The sequence below is a fragment of the Macaca mulatta genome, chromosome 1 (assembly GCF_049350105.2).
Source record: "Macaca mulatta isolate MMU2019108-1 chromosome 1, T2T-MMU8v2.0, whole genome shotgun sequence".
Lineage (NCBI taxonomy): Eukaryota > Metazoa > Chordata > Mammalia > Primates > Cercopithecidae > Macaca > Macaca mulatta.
In genome coordinates this window covers 120797501-120808942 of record NC_133406.1, presented here as the reverse complement: position 1 = coordinate 120808942, position 11442 = coordinate 120797501, and the positions used below count along the sequence as shown (strand labels likewise).

Below are 11442 nucleotides of genomic sequence, written 5' to 3'. Positions count from 1 at the left end.
TGGACCACATTCTTCTTGAAATACTTTCTTCACTTGACTTTTACAATGCCATCCCCTCCTAATTTTCCTTCTACCTGCCACCAACTCATACTCAGTATCTTTAGCTGGCCCCTCCTCCTCTGTTCAACCTTTAAATGTTGATATGTCTATTCCAGGATTCAGTCTAGAAACTTTTCCTTTTATACCTGAATATTCTTACACTAGCTTATTTCATATAGTCCTAGGATTTTAAAAACTATTTTATGCTACTCATGTCCAAGCTGACCTCTCTAAGACTATCACACAAGGGATATAATTATTCTAAAGTAACCCAGAAGTTTAATAAGCTGGCCAAGAAGAGGGATTTTCTTTTTCCCAGCATGAGGTACTCTACCTAGTATAGGTCTCTGTAGAATGGGTGGCTTTCTCCCCTAAGAAAAGGAAAACCCTTTGCACGAGCCCCAAAAACTCTAGGTTCTGGGCAGTTGATTTTCCCAGACAATGTTGTGAACAGCTGGCATCTAAATCTAGACTATTTCACACCAGAAGACTGTGTGTTCCTTCATTGATAAAGCTGTGTCCTTGTGCTAACATGATAAAAAATTATAGTAAGGGAAACTAGTCTTCCTACACTGAAATGCAGACTCACATTGTGAACCCAGATATTTCCTGACCATTTATGCATCAGTGTAAGATACATCTATTCTTTTGTTGATTAATAATCTTTGTGAGTTTTCCTAATATGGCATTTTTTTTTTTGGCTGAATGCAGAAGAATGTATTGATGGTACACAGCAAGGTGGGGCTCCCTAGGCCTCTCCCTCTTCAGAGGGTCTGCATGGAAACTGTGAGGAGGGGAGATTCTCTTTGTGGCATGGGACTGAGTGTGGCAGGGACTCCCCAGCAGCTGAGGGCCTCTGTTTTCCTCTCATGCTCTTGCTGGGGCTGGTGGTCCAGGGATCTTACTCTTTGAAGGCCATGTGGGCAATGAGGTCGACCACCCTTTTGCTATAGCCAAATTCATTGTCATACCAGAAAATAAGTTTGAGAAAGTGGTCGTTGAGGGCAATACCAGTCCCAGGATCGAAGGTGGAGGAGTGGGTGTCGCAGTTAAAGTCAGAGGAGACAACCTGGTTCTCAGTGTAGCCCAGGATGCCCTTGAAGGGACCTTCCGATGCTGCTTCAACACTTTCGTGATGTCATCATATGTGGCAGGATTTACATATGGCAGGTCAGGTCCACAACCACCATGTTGGCAGTGGGGACACGAAAGGCCATGCCAGTAAGCCTCCTGTTCAGCTCAGGGATGACATTTCCCATAGCCTTGACAGTGCCAGGAGATGCAGGGATGACATTCTGCAGAGCCCCGTGACTGTCATGGCACAGTTTCCTGGAGGGGCTATCTAGAGTCTTCTGGGTGGCAGTGATGATGTGGACCATGGCCATAAGTCCTTCCACGACACCAAAGTTGCCATGGATGACCTTGTCCAGGGGTGCTAAGCAGTTAGTGGTACAGGTGGCATTGCTGATGATCTTGAGGCTGTTGTCATACCTCTCACAGTTCATGCACATCACAGATATGGGGGCGTCAGCAGATGGGCAGAGATAACGACCCTTTTAGATCCCTCCTGCAAGTGAACCACAGCCTTCTCTATGGTGATGAAGATGCCGGTGGACTCTATGATGCACTCAAGGCCAACACCAGCCTATTTGATTTTGGTGGGATCTAGCTTTGGGAAGATGGTGGTGAAATTTGTATTCATGACAAGCTTCCCGTTTTCAGCCTTGACGGTGCCATAGAAATTGCCATGGGTGGAATCATAATGGAACATGTAACCCATGTAGTTTAGGTCAATGAAGGGGTCATTGATGGCAACGGTATCCACTTTAACAGAGTTAAAAGCAGCCCTGGAGACCAGGCACCCAATACAGCCAAACCCATTGACTCCAGGCTTCACTTTCACTGTGGTGTCTCAGGGATGCGGCTGGCGCTGCACAAGAAAATGTGGCTGTCTGTCGAATGGGAGAAGCAGAGAGCTACAGCTTATTATTTAACCCATAATTATTTAACCCATAATTATCATATTGAGAAATTCTTTGTGAACCCTGATGCCAATAGGTGTTGAGTCAGATGGGCATCACTTGACATAGCAGGCTGACCTTCCCTGAGCATGTGGACAATTCAGTTGTCTCAGTGTTACTTGTTTAAAAGACTATCATTTTGCCCCATTGAATTTACTTTTGTGAAAATCAGTTGGTCCTATGATTTTGGCCATTAACTAACACACAAGCAAGAATTTCCTCAAAATGGATTATAGGCCTAAATTTAAAGGCCAAACTATATACGTCTTAGGAGAAAACATAGATTAACATACTCAGAAACTTGAGTTAGGCAAAATTCCAATGTTTCCTGGTAGAAGAAAAAAGTTGAAATATGAGTCATGATCAAAACTAAAAATGTTTGCATTTTCAAAGACATCAATAAGATAATGGAAACATAACTCAGAGACTGAGAAAAAAATTTCGAATCATACATACATTTGCTAAAAGATTTGCATCCAAAATATAAAATACACTGACAATTAAATAGCAAAAAGACAAATAAACCAATTTTAAATTGGGCAAAATATTTGAATAGCCACTGAGCCAAAAAGGTACGGGAATATCTAACAAAGCACATGAAAAGATGGTCAGCATCATTGAAATGCAAATCAAAACTACAATGAGACACCACTTCTTACCTACTAGAATGCTATAATAAAAATGAAGGACACTAACAATTGAGGAAGTGAAATAACAATGATGTGGAAAAACTGAAATACTCATGCATTGTTGATGGGATATGCAGCCATGCTGGAAACCAGTTTGGCAGTTTCTTAAAATGTTGACAATACATTTACCATATGACCTAGCACTTTCACTCCTAGCTGTCTACCCCAAAGGAAAAAAACCTATGTCCACACAACACATGAATGTGAATATTCATAGCAGCTTTATCCATAATAGTCCATAGAGTGGAAACACATCAAATATCTATCAATTGATGGGAGAATTAAAAACTGGGAGTGATCCATACAATTTAATAGAATTTAGCACCTAAAAAAATTAAATATTGATACATGCTACAACATAGACGACAAAAGCATATTAAGCTAAGTGAAAGAAGACAGATACAAAAAAACCACAGGTTGTATGATTCCGTTTTTATAACATCCAGAAAAGACAAATCTGTAGAGTCAGTAAGTCAATTAGGTGTTGCCTGGAGTTGGGGAGTGGGAATAAGGGGTGGTATTGATGAGCATGAGGGATTTCTTAGGAATTATAGAAATGTTCCAAAACAAGATTGTGATGATGGTCACACAAGTCTAAAATTTTACTAAACATAATTGAACTGTACACTTAAAACAGGTGAATGTTATGATATGTCAATTACACCTCAGTAAAGCTGTTTAAAAACAAAAGAATGTTAGCGGTGTGGCCTTACTGGCCCCTAATCAGTCTTGTTCTTTGTTTTATTTATTGCTTCCTTTAGTGCTTACACTTATCAGTTCCACTCAGAGACTCCAAGAGACACTGGCTGAAATCTACCAGACTCCAGAACTCTCAACAGCTGAGGGAAAGAGTGACCCTCTCCTGAAGGCAATGGGGATTCTTAAGGTGCACTCCAGCATCTGCTATAGGAGGTCCACGCATGTGATGCGCCTGAGTGATTTCAGGTAGTGCTCCACACATCTCAGCAAGACCCAGGGCCTGCAGCTAGTTCTGATAGCTTCAGAGAACAAGCTGCTGCATCCTGGGTCACAGGGCCAAGTGCATTTGAAGCATTGATAGTCAGATCCCAAGTAGAAGGTGAGTCTACAACACGGGATGAGGTAAAGACCCAGAGTGGGGTTTCAGACCAAATCATTTCTGGAGTACTACTTCCAACAATTGCAGAAAGCATTCTGTTAAGTGTTTATGGTATGTTCACCAACATACACCATATGCTGCACCATAAAACAAGTCTCAGTATATATCCAAAGATCAAAATCATACAGAGTATATGCTCTGGCCACAATAGTATTTAATTATAAAGGCATAACAATAAGATATCTAGAAAATCCACAACTTTAGAAAACAGGCAACATGCTTCTGATGAACACTTGGGTCAAAGAAGAAATCACAAGGAAATATTTTAAACATCATTAACTGAATGATGATAATCCAGCATTAAAAGGTTGGATACAGCTAACATAGTGTTTACAGAGAAATTTACAACTTTAAATGTCTGTAGTGGAAATGAACAAAGGAGTAAAGTTAATTATCTATGATTTTATCATAAGAATCCTGAAAAAGAAGAGTAAAATAAACCCAAAGTTAATAAATGTAAGTCAATGAAAAAATAATGAAAATCATGAAATAGAAAAATGAACAAACAACAGAGACAATCAATGGTCAATTTTTCTGTACTCCATGCACAATAGTTATGAGGTAGATTCAGGGAAGGGCAGAAAGATAACAGAGAGCAGGCAGAAAATCTTTCTGGAGTGAAGGAAATGATCTATATCTTCTTTTGGGTGGTACTTAAATGGGCATATATGACTGTCAAGTTTCACTGACACTGAACACTTGAGATCTGGGCATTGTAATGCATATAAATTACCTCTCGATTTTTTAAAATAGAAGAAAGTGTCTTGGGGAGCTTATGATGGAGATATTTGGGCAGTTCTGGGGCATAGGCTTCAAAAGCACTTACAGCATCTTCAGTTCAGGAATTTGCTGAGAATTGCTTTGCAGGCAAAAATATGGGATAAGTTCAAACATCTATGATAAAAGTCATTGTGGCATGCAACTAAAAATCCCTACTCTTGTGGTACAGGCCATATCATTAACTGGTTATCACTAGAGAGATTTCCTTCAATGATGTTCTTCATCTAGGAACCCAGAGCTCTCCAGGGGAAAATGGCAATTGAAGTTTTGGATATACTGAGTTCGAAAGAAAGTCATCTCCATGAAGCTTAGTGATTGGAGCTGTCACCATTGCAAATTTCTAAATTTTGCAAGATAGCAGCAACATTTCAAACGATACTCTGACAGAGGAGATAATGGGCTAACATAGATTTCCCTCCAAATGTATTTATTGTACAAGAACAAAATTCACATTTCACTGGGAGATTTCTCCCAGTCTAGATTAAGATCACAGGTTGCAGATCCCAGACAGCTGGTATCAACTGGCCAGTGTCCTGTTAAGGCTAAACCCAAGACTCTTTATCACACTGCAGGATTAAGATTGGATTTCTCCTACTGTTCCTGGGAAGAACTAGATATAGCCTAAAGGTCAGTATTCTTCTGAGATAAGGGATCCTGCAGGAGGAGAGAGCAATGAGTATGTGGCCAGAGTACAAACTGATATGACCTGGGCCAGAAGCCACAGTGCATAAAGCTTCAGACCTGCCACAGGGGATGAGGTGACCAGCACCCTGATTACTCTTTCCACTTTTTAACAATCTAACAAATGGCTAGAGCTTTTGCATTTTTTTTTTTCAACTACCACTGGCAGTGGTGGGGACATGGAATTTTTGCAAAACAGAGGGTGGAAGAAAATAAGGGATCTGTGTGAATACATAAGCATTTGACCACCCTTCTTAGTCCCCTCCTGGATCACCCTAATCAGATCTGCTCTCCAGCATCTTCTGTTTCCTGGCGAGTGATTCCTGCTACTTTGGATTGGCCATGACGGGCTGGAGCTGCCTTGTGACAGGAGCAGGAGGGTTTCTGGGTCAGAGGATCGTCCGCCTGTTGGTGGAGAAGAAGGAGCTGAAGAAGATCAGGGCGTTGGACAAGGCCTTCAGACCAGAGCTGAGGGAGGAATTTTCCAGTAAGTAAACTTGAGTCATGGGTGAGTGGCTCCATCTTAAACCCTCCATGCATGCTGGGAGGTGGACCTTGTCTAGCAAGTTATGGAACATTGTAGTCAAATCAAAGCCAATCCCACATCCACAGTAATCAAAAAAGAAATATTAAATAGTATAAAATGGCATAGTGGGAAAGATACTGGATGTGATGTCCGGAGACTGGATTCTGGCCCTGACCCAGAACTTGAGAGGCAGCTGCCTCAGCCTCCACGCATTTTTTTCTTCTCATCTAAAAACAATTCCACATCAGTTCTCTTTCTTGTCTTCGTTTGTTCTGAAGCATTTTGTCTTGCCAATTGCTGTGCAACATTCACAAAAACGACTATTTACCTGGAGACCTCACCAGTGAGTCCCTGTCTGTCTAGACTTCCCCAGGCTTTGTTTTGTTTTGTAGCATCCTTAGCATCTTTAGTGAAAGCAACATAAAAGGAAATGGAAAAAAAAAAAAAAAGATGAGTATATAAGTGTGTGTGTGTGTGACAGAGAGAGACAAATGAGGGGGAGAATCACAAAGAGAGAATGAGAAAGACAGAGTGAGAGAGAGACAGCATCAGTGAGAGAGAGAGAGTGCGCACAAGTGCACAGCACAGAGCAGAAACAGAGTAAGACGCAGTATGAGGCCAGACTTGCCTCATTTTGATTTCACATATATGGCTTTTTTTTTTTAAACCATTTGTCTCTGTTATCACCAAAATAAACTGACAGCAGAATTTGAAGGAGCAACTTCTTGTGCAAATAGACCCAAGAGGGAGTTAGAAGAGGGGTCACAGGCCAGACGCGGTGGCTCATGCCTGTAATCCCAGCACTTTGGGAGGCCAAGGTGGACAGATCACGAGGCCAGATGTTTGAGACCAGCTTGGCCAACATGGTGAAACCCTGTCTCTACTAAAAATACAAAAATTAGCCGGGCGTGGTGGCGTGCCCCTATAATCTCAGCTACTCAGGAAGCTGAGGCAGGAGAATCACTTGAACCCGGGATGTGGAGGTAGCAGTGAGCCAAGATCACGCCACTGCACTCCAGCCTGGGTGACAGAGCGTGACTCCATCTCAAAAAAAAAGAAAAAAGAAAAGAAAAAGAAGTGGGGTAACATCCAACTGAACTAAGAACCCATCAAGGTACAGAAACGTGGCGTGACTTGCCAAGAACATCTGCTTAATGTGTCACAGAGCTCAGACGAGAGCTTCATCCAGAGGCTTCATCACTTGGCCCTGGAGCTAATACTTGGCAAAACGGGTCTTCAGTCTCTTCCTTTGCCTCCATGTGTATCCCAAACCAATTCTCTGTCATCTTCCCCAACCCAAAGGATTGGGGGGGATGGTGTGTCTACATGTGGGCTCTGGCTGCCCAGAGGGTCCTGCCCTGTGCACAGAGAAGCCCCCCATTGACTGCACTCTGGGACCACACCCAACAATCTACTCTTCTTTCACTCTTCTCTGACCTCTGCAATCCCATTTCCTCCACTCTCTGTTTTAATGGTGTCTTTGATAAACAAATATTAACGCACAACCAATATTAAATGTTTGTAATCCTTGTGTCTCAGCAATATTTGCAATCTAGCATCTGATATCAGGAAAAAAGCAATGCTCAGCCTAGAGGAACAGTTACCCTATAGTGAAAATGCAAGGGGCATAATGGATGGGCAGGGGTCTGTATGAAGATAAAACAGAGAATCATTTCAGTGTTCTTTCTGTGCCAGGTACTGTGCTAAAGGTTTTGCATGTGCTGACTCATTTACTGTTCATAACAACCTTATGAGATTGGTAATATTATTGGCCTTATTTCTTACAGATGACGAGACAGAGAGGTTAATCAACTTGTCCAAGGTGCCTCAGTCAGATTATGGCAAAGCTGGATTTGAACCTAGACAGTCTAGTGCAGCTTCTGTGCTCTTAAGCTGTAGTTGTCTAGCAGCTTCTCTAGACCTCCCTCTAGCTCAAGTCATGCCATAAAAGCAACTGCATTTAGTCTACATAAAACACTTGCCAAGTCCACAGTGCCTTGGAGAAGGAGGAAGCTATGGCTTCATCAACAAAGTCCCCTTTCCTGGTCCTTCTAGATCCCTGCAAACTCATTGGGGAAGAGTCCTTTTCTCTCTGCTTTGGAGTTCTTCTGCTTTGACATAGCAATTCCTTTGAACCAGTCTTTCTGAAGTTGACAGCAAAGAAGCAGAGGAAGGGAGTAGGAAGAGCAGAGGTGGAAAAACAACCAGAGAAAATTCCACTCTCAGGCTGTCACCCACGTCCTCCCCAGCAGCCTCTTCCCTGCCTCCCCCCACTGCAGGGCCTTCTTAGAGTTGCCTGACAAAGGGAAGGGTCTGGAAGTAGACAAAACATGGCAGAGGCATCAGGAGAGCAAATAGTCCTGCGTGTACCCCAGGAAGGAATTTCTCCAACCTTGAATTTTTCACTCTGAATTTTACTATCACTGTTCTTTAGCCTTTGTTGCCAGTTTCAGTTAAACTGGCTTATTCTTACTCTTTCTCAGAAAAGTTGATTCTAAACAGCCGGTCCTGCACCTGGGGTACAGGGTACAAAAATGACAGGTGGGATGGGCAGATTTGAGCCTTCACTAGAAGCCTGACCTTAGGTCTCTCCTTAACCTCTCTCAGCCTCAGTTTCTTCACCAATAAAGTGGGACTCAGAATAGCTACCTCATGAGATAGAGATAAAAGGAAAGAAGCAAGCTGTGGGCTGTATGCAGATTATAAAGCACAAATGAGTATAGAGTATTTATCTGAGCTCCTTGTAGCATGGTGTTCATTTTGTGGCTAATTCCAGGTGACAACTTTGCTGGCAGCATCACTACCTGTGGATTTCAGAGGAGCCTGAAAACATTGATGTTGTAACCACTGCCCCTGGCTAGACAGCTGGGATGTTAGTTCATCGGTGGCTAACTCATGGTCAGCATCTCTATCTGCTTTTGATGCTATTTAATAAGAGTTTTTAACAAAATTAATCATTTCAATGAAATTCGTTCATTCATAATTCATCACTTTATCATTTTATCTGTAATTCCTAAGTCATGGCTCCACTCTCCTCCCAGTTGCTCAAGCAGGAAACTGTGGGGGTAATTTTATCTTCCCCTTTTCCTCTCAGCCCAGCTCCAGTAGGTACCAGGACCTTCAAGGTAAGGTCTGAAATTCCAATCTGGTGTATCTCTCCTCTCCTCTGCTTCCACTGCTGGACCCTGCCTCCAGCCCTCATCTAAACCTTGGCACAGACATTCTGATTAATCTCTTGATCACCTGGCTTTCTCATATTCCCTATACCGGTCCATTTTATACCCTCAAGCCAAGGTTAACTTCCTACACCACAACTCTGCCTCTGTTTCTCTTTTTTTTTAATTATTTTTTAATTTTTTTTCTTGAAACAGTGTTTTGCTCTGCTATCCAGGCTGGAGTACAGAACCATAATCTTGGCTCACTGCCACCTTCACCTCCTGGGCTCCATCCATCCTCCTGCCTCAGCCTCCCAAGTAGCTGAGACTATAGGCACTATAGCCCGGGTAATTTTTGTACTGTTAGTAGAGACAGGGTTTCACCACATTGTCCAGACTGGTCTCAACTTCCTGGGCTCAAGCAATCCACCCGCCTCAACCTCCCAAAGTGCTGGCTGGAATTACAGGGGTGAGCCACCATGGCCAGTCTGTTTTTCTACTTCTTTTACGTATAATTAATAGCTTTTATTTGGTATGATGCCAGAGACCCAAAATCATTATTCCTGGTTACATATAGAATTAAATTAAAATATTTTCCTCTTATACCCAACTCTCTATAATCACCTTACTCCCCTTAAGAAATATGGTGAGCTTCCCATGGCTCTAGCAATGCTTATATTCCAAGCACACTTGACAACGCACTGTTCAGATTAGTTTCCTGGAATGAAGTGAGGTACAAACAAATATTTGCTCTTTCCCAATCAACCGCTACGCATGCTGATTTCTGTGCCTTTGTTTACTTGTTCCTTTTATGGAATGTACACCCTCCACTCTAACACCCCTACTCTAACCATCCTTGAACACCTATGAAACATCACCTTTATCAGAAAACTTCCTAGCCAGATCCAGAAATCCTTGCAATGACCTGACCCATGTTGATACGAAGCTCCAGAACACGACCAAGCTGACAGTGCTGGAAGGAGACGTTCTGGATGAGTCATGCCTTAAAAAAGCCTGCCAGGACGTCTTGGTCATCATCCACACCACCTCTATCATTGATGAATTCTGTGTCACTCACAGAGAGTCTATCATGAAAGTCAATGTGAAAGGTATAGTATCCTGGGGAGGCGATGGAGCAATGTGGGAAAATGAGAATCAGAAAGAAGGACAGGATGGAAAGAGAAGTTTCTCCACTGAACACCTGCTGTACTCTGGGCCAAGTGCCTTTGCTGATCACTACCAACTAGGGAGTTCAAGACTGCTAACTTTAGTTTTTTAGATGATAAAACTAGGGCTAAGAGATGACAAGTAACTTGTTCCAGGTTCCCCAGGTAAGTAAGTAAGTAGGAGAGTTAGACTTTAAACTCACTCCTGTGTGACTCCAAAGACTGTGGAAGCTCTTTCAACTGTGGGTAGAAGTGCGAAGGGGAGTGAGAGTGATGGAGGAGGACAAAGTGGGCCTTTCATGCTTTATTCTGTATACCCCTGTACCACTGGTTTAAAGAAATAAGCATGCAGGCCTGGCGCGGTGGCTCACGCTGTAATCCCAGCACTTTGGGAGGCCGAGGTGGGCGGATCACTTGAGGTCAGGTGTTCGAGACCAGCCTGGCTAACACGGTGAAACCCAGTCTCTACTAAAAATACAAAAAATTAGCCTGGCATGGTGGTGGGTGCCTGTAGTCCCAGCCACTTGGGAGGCTGAGGCAGAAGAACCGCTTGATCCCGGGAGGCAGAGCTTGCAGTGAGCTGAGATCACACCATTGCACTCCAGCCTGGGCAAAAAGAGCGAAATTCCGTCCAAGAAAAAAAAAACCAAACAAACAAACAAAAAACTTTCTCCTGAGAAGCAACATTTTTAGATTTATTTTATTTTCCTACTGTTGTCATGGATACCTGGTAGCTCCGAGTTCAATATTATGTATAATCATAGAAGACAACTTTTCTGTTACAGAACAATTATTTCTGTGATTCCAGCCTTCCCATATGTGGTATCAGATTTGTATTTTACTTTTTTGTCCTATACATTCTATTATTTCTGGCTATTGCCTTAAACACCTTTCAGAAGTAGGATATGTTTGAGTTATAACAAAAAAAATCACATTTCTCTCCACAAGAGATAACCTACTTCTGGTGATGTTGAACCTTTTCCTGCTGGAAAGAATGGAGTATTCAAAAGGTGACAATCTGACCAGAGATAAGCACACGAGCTTTCAACACAGACTGGGGATGAAGTCCTGGCTTTGCCCCCATGATTTGGGGGTAATTTAACTCACCTTGGTAAGCCTCAATCTCTAGTTCTACAAAACAGTGATAATAGAACTAAGATATCATTGCAAAGTTGAGAGAGTGAAATGAGAGCTATGTAAGGCACTGTTCCTATTTGGCTCAATAAACATCACTTCTTAGAAACGGT

The 11442-nt window shown here is 42.4% G+C and overlaps 1 pseudogene; it reads right to left on the bottom strand.

Moving 5' to 3' along the window:
• Nucleotides 1-940: 940 nt before the first annotated feature.
• Nucleotides 941-1867, bottom strand: LOC693494 (glyceraldehyde-3-phosphate dehydrogenase pseudogene; annotated as a pseudogene).
• Nucleotides 1868-11442: the final 9575 nt, after the last annotated feature.